Here is a 6051-nt window from a genome sequence, read left to right on the forward strand (position 1 = left end):
CTCTACAGTGCGCAAAGTGCTTTCATACCCATTCTTGTTTAATCTTCACGTCGAGAAGTAAGCAAGTTAGGCATTATTATTATTATTATCGACCCCTACTCTATAGATGGGGAAACTGAAGGCCAGGGGAAGTGATTTTCCTTGAGAGGCAGAGGTGGAAATTCGGAACTCTGGTCTCTTGATTCTGAGTACTCAGTATATGGAGAGAGTGAAAGTCGGTAAGTGAGGGGGTGATGGAAAGATCTGGAAGGAAAACAAGGGTTCATGGGTTGGTCTGTCATCTACTCTCAGGGTCCGAGAAGGAGCCCTGTTCTGGGTCCTGGGTCAACCTACCAGCAATAAGCGATGAGTAGGCGTGGGGAAATGTCGTCAGAGCAAGAGGTGTTTTGAAAAAGAATAAAAGCAAGGGATGCATTTGAGAAAAACGAGCCACCACAGGCCACAGCCTCACATGCGCTCGGGGGTGTGCTGGAGCTGGCTCGTGGCAGCCAGCTGTTCACTTCTCTTCCTAAGGTCACAAGGCCACATGGATACAGGGAGTGGGGGCATGTACACCAGAAGAACTGGCAAACACTACGGATCAAGGCTTCCCGCTGGAGAGCCTGTTGTTAAACATTGACCAGCACACCACGGGCGTTCAGCGATGGGTAGAGGGGGGTTTGCGATGCCTGGACTGTGGGATGCCTTGGTGGGGTGTCACTCAAGGACGAGGGTAGAGCAGGGTGACCCTTGGTGGGGTGTCACTCAAGGATGAGGGTAGAGCAGGGTGACCCTTTCAGCTCTTCCCCAAGGGAAAGGACAACAGTTCTAGTCTGGGAGTCACACATCTCCAAGATCAGCGTAACCTTGGTCAGGTCACCCCACCTCTCCGAGCTGCATCTGTAAAATGGGACCGATCCCTCCTTACAGGGGTGATGTCAAGATTAAACTGACTGAGATGATAGTAACTGTAAGAGATGATACTAATTGTGTATATGAGGTGCCCAAAGTGGCTGCCACTGGGGACTCAGTGAATGTGAACTCTTCAGCCAACCCCTTTCCAGTGAGAGGCTAACCATTGAGGTCTCCGGCCTCAGGAGCACTGCTTGCCTGATACTGGGGCCACTCCCACCTTCCCCTGTCCCTTCCCTCCACTGACGAGCACCAGGAAATGTTTTCTATAATGTAGCAACAGAAGCCTTGTCCATGCCTCTGCCAGCATGGACATGGGGGGTGGGCGCCAAGGAGGCTATCGCAGTCCTAGAGTATGCTTAATAAATCCCTATCAAAACCATAAACCCTGAGCTGCCATAAATTCCTCTGGCCTTGGCTCCTCCACTTCATCAGCCCTTTGCCCTTTAATCTCAGATCTCAGCGTGGGTGGAGGCCAGAGCTTGATTTCCATTTCAGCTGCAAAACAACATCAGCTTGAGAGATAAACAGCAAATGCCATTATCCTCATTTTAGACGTAATGAAACCGGGGTTCGGAGAGGGGAAGGAAATTGTCCAAGGCACACACCTGTGCTTCTTCTACCAACCCATGTGGCCTCACTGAGCAACCCCTACAAAGGTTGCTTCCCCAGCCATAATGCTAGTAGCTTTTTATCCCATTATTACAAATGGAGCCCCATTACTCAAAGAGTGGGGATGAGAAGTGAAAGGGACTATGGGTGATAGGCTGTAGTGAGGATCCAAAGGAAGTTCTATGCAGCGTGAATGACCTGTCATCCCAAATCAGTGGCATTGCCCTATTTCCTCTTTTGTGGAACCCAGATCACCTTTAATTTACATTTCTCGAATCGGTGTGTCATATGTAAATTCCAAGCCATGATCGAAGAGACCTGAATCACAGGATCCCATGATTCTACTTGATGCTGGTGGAGCTGAAAACCAAATCTTGATGTCAAGGACATTTATTGAGCTCTTCCACTTTGTCCAACGTTGGTAGACATAATTTAATCCCCACAACAACTCCATGAGTCAGCTCTTCTTGTTCTGCTGTACAAATGAGGAAACCAAGGCTCAGGAGGAGGAAGGGAACTTGACCAAGGTCCACAGCCAGTGTGACAGCTGAGATTCACATGCCTGCTGTCCAGCTCCAGGGGCCACCATGATGGAATGGAGGAGGGCACTGATGACTCGGTCACTGCGTGGTGAGCACAGAAGTAGTGTGAACTGTGGGTAGTTCGTCATTTGACAAATGTCGGTGGGCAAAGCCCTGTGCCAAAGCATCTGGGTGTTGCGCAGTGTCAGTACCACAAAGCACCTCCCTGTGGGTGCTTACTATTTTCACTTGTATGGGGAGAAATAACAAGTAGTTGAATATTAAGAGTCAAAGGCTTGTGAGTGACAGCTAGAGAGATGACAGTTTGAGAGAGAGAATGAGACTACTGCAGTCTGGGCAAGGGAGTGATGGGCACACGCAGGAGAGGGATTCAGGGGCAATAGTAAGGTAGAGAAAAGACGCAAGTGCATTTGAGGCTGAGGGGAGAGAATGGGCAGGGGCAGGCAGCAGGATGCACAGCCTGCGGGTGGGAGGGAGGCCGGAGCCCATCACTTCCCAACCTTCAGTCATTGCACGTGCCATCCTGACCCTCTGCATACCCGCGGACCACTGCACCTTCCGCTACTTAATATTTTCCTTTAAATCGATTCATAGTCATTCTCTTTATACTGATCACTGACATAAATGGGAAACCAGTGTCACTTTCTATAAACAGGAGATGGTTGAAAAATTAGAGTGAAAAGAAAACAATATTCTCAAGGTGCAGCCAGAGAGGATCGCCCAGGAAAGCTCTGCTTTTTCTTCTTCAAACTGGAAATTGACAAGTATTTAGAGAGATGTTAAAGACATACGCTATCCGATGGAAACTTTCTCTTTCAAGTTTTCAGAAGGAAGTAAGACCTGTAAAGAGATAGGCTTTGGGGACAGTATCACTTAGTGCCATCACTGTGCATCTCTAAAATCACTCAGCATGCCACTGAAGTCCTTATCTCACACCTGGATGGATGCTACGACAGCTGGTCTGGGCCAGGTGGTGAGGAACTCAGACACCGGGCCACTGGAATTTCTTTTGGAGAAATAAGAAACCACTGGCAATTTTAGATCGGAGAAAGGCTATAGCCAGATCTGTATTTTTAAAGGATCGTCCTGGCAGCTTTGTGGAGGAGAGATTGGAGGGGCTGTGACTGTAAGCAATGAGACCAGTGAGGACACCCGTGCACTGGGCCAGTGAGAGATGGCGAGGTCTGCACCAAAATGGTGGCAGTAGAGATGCAGAGGAGGGAACCGATTCAAGAGTCATACACATTCATTCGTTCATTCACTTGCTCAGCAAATATTTAGTGGGTGCCTACTCTGTGCTGTGCACCTTTCTAGGCACCAGGGTACACAAGTGAGCAAGACAAATAAAGTCTCTGATTTTATCTTCTAGAGGGAGCAAGTAGATAGTGTTTGAGTGAATAAATAAATAAAGGTAATTTCAAATAGTCCAGTGCTGTCAGACTGTCAAACAGTCAAGTTCTTTAAAAGTAAAACAAGTCGTGGTGAAAGTGTGAATGTGAAATAAAAATAACGAAATAGGATAATTTGAAAGGTCGGGGGATAGGGTCTCATCAGACTGAGGAGTCTGGGGGGCCTCCCTGAGGAGGTGAATCTGGCTTGAGAGCTGGAAGATGAGAAGGGGCCAGCTACACAGCCCTGGGGGAAAGGCGTGCCAGGTGGAAGGAACTGCAAGCGTAAAGGCCCCCACGGTGGGAACAAGCTGAGCATCTTGAAAGGTGAACAAAAAGGTCAGTGTGGCTGGAGCGGATCGAAAGACGAAGTCTGAGAGGTAGGCGGGGGCAGGAGCAGGTGGGGCCTTCTAGGCCATGAGGAAGATCTTGGGTTTTATTTTAAGTGCAATAGAAAGCTCTTAAAAGTTTTTAAATAGGGAGGTGATGAGATCTGATCCGTGTTCTTAAATGGTTACTCTCCGCTGTGTAGAGAATGGGCTATAGGGAACACGAGTAGAACCAGAGAAGCCCAGAGGTGATCTGTGAGGTGGTCCAGGGGACAGATAATGGCAGCTTGGACTAGAGTGGTGTGGTAGCCAGGAGCCCCGCCAAGAACTCGCTTATGGGTTGGATGTGTGAAGGAACAAAAGAGAATTCTAAGGTGACCCCCGAGACTCCCGCCCCTGGTCTATATGCACCTTCTTCCAGTTATTTAATCAGACACTAATCTGAGTGCTGCTGTGAAGGGGTTCTGCAGATGTTATGGAGGTCCCTGACCAGTTGACTTGGTGATAGGGAGATTTCCCTTGGGGAGCCTGTCCTAATCAGGTGAACCCCTAGAGGGGGCTGGGCTCTTTCTGGCAAATGAAATTAGAAGTGTGAGAGGGAGTCGGCATGAAGGAAATTCTCTGTGCCTGGCTTCGAAGATGGAGGGGGCCACATTGCAAGGAATGCTGGCCGTCTCTAGAAGCTGAGAGTGAACCCCCGCTGACGGCCAGCTAGGAAATGGTGACCTCAATCCTACGACCATGAGAAACTGAATTCAGGTGACAGCCTCGATGAGCTAGGAAGTGAATCCTTCCCCAGAGCCTTCAGGTAGAGACGTAGCCCATCCAATACTTTGATTTCAGCTGTGTAAGACCCTGAGCAGAGAACACTGTCACGCCACGCCCGTGTGACCGGACACTATGCGATAACAGATGCGTGTTGTTTTAAACTACTAAACTCGGGGTAAATTGTTATCCAGCATTGAAGACGAACGTAGGTGGTGGGGGAGAGGGGAGGCCAGATTGGGATGTTTGGGAAGGTAGCCCTGGGTTGGATGTGTGAAGGAAAAAAGAGAAGCAGCTGTGGAGCTGGCGGCAACGGTTCCTGCAACGCGGAAGCTTGGAGGCGCTGTGGCTTTGGCGTAGAAAGCAGAGTTCCGTTGGGATGCTTTATTTGAGATGCCAATTAAAGATCCAAGAAAGCATCGTTCATAAGCCCAGAGCTCAAGGAGAAGGAGAGGTAAAGTCAAGCCTTAAGCTTGCGATTGAAAAGCCACGTGGGAATACCACTCAGCAAGAAAATGGCACGAACTGCTGATACAAGCCCCTGGGTCTCAGACGCATCATTCAGAGTGTGAGGAGTCAGACCCCAAAGGCTGACTATGATAAGATTCCATCTACATGATATTCTGGAAAAGGCACAAGTCTAGAGACAGATGCCGTGGTTGCCAGGGGCTAGAGCTGGGGTGAGGGGTTTGAACAAGAAGGGGCAGAGGGGAAGAGCCTGGAGGGTGATGGACATTCTCTGTATCTTGATGGCAGTGGTATTTTATTTTACTTATTTTATTTTTATTTTTTCTTATTTTTTTTTAGGCGAGACAACCCTTGGTTGACCTCACAGATTGCAAAGACCTTGTCAGCTTACAATCTCTTATTTTTTTTTTTATGTCTACAGCACCTGATCTTCCTAGGTGGTCTCCCATCCAAGTACTAACCAGGCCCGACCCTGCTTAGCTTCTGAGATCAGACTGGATCGGGCTTGTTCAGGGTGGCATGGCTGTAGGCCGGTAATGATGTTTTAATTGAACATATACATTTGCCAAGGCTTGCAGAACCATACACTACAAATAATGAGTTTTGATGTACGGAAATTTTACCTTAATAAAAATATATGAAAAGAAAAAAAAAAGCTAAATAGTTGTGTGAGCTCATTTAGAGAGAAACTGTAGCCAGGAGAGAGATGTAGGGAAGGACTTGACTCCAGGCCACTCCACCATCCGGGCTGGAAAGAGAAAGAGGAGCAAAGCACAGGTAAGATGAATGTTGACGGTGAGGGAAGGGATTTGAACAGTGTCAGGTGCGGTCCTACTGGGTGCTAAGTGTGCTGGCACACTGGTCTTGTGTAGCCAACCTCAGTGAGGCTGTGAGGTGAGTTGTTTTATAGATGAGAGGAAATGAGTTGCCCGGGGTCCACACAGACCATAATAGTAGCAGAGTGAGATCATCCATACTAGCCCTGTACTCCAGTCCCTGTTAGTTAAATGAACGACTAAACAAATGAACGAACAAACAAATGAACGGATGAATGAA

The 6051-nt window shown here is 48.2% G+C and overlaps 1 pseudogene; it reads right to left on the reverse strand.

Annotated features, from left to right (window-relative positions):
* Positions 1 to 5407: 5407 nt before the first annotated feature.
* Positions 5408 to 5526, reverse strand: LOC112471054 (annotated as a pseudogene).
* Positions 5527 to 6051: the final 525 nt, after the last annotated feature.

This window comes from Pteropus alecto, unplaced genomic scaffold, assembly GCF_000325575.1.
Source record: "Pteropus alecto unplaced genomic scaffold, ASM32557v1 scaffold45, whole genome shotgun sequence".
Taxonomy (NCBI): Eukaryota; Metazoa; Chordata; class Mammalia; order Chiroptera; family Pteropodidae; genus Pteropus; species Pteropus alecto.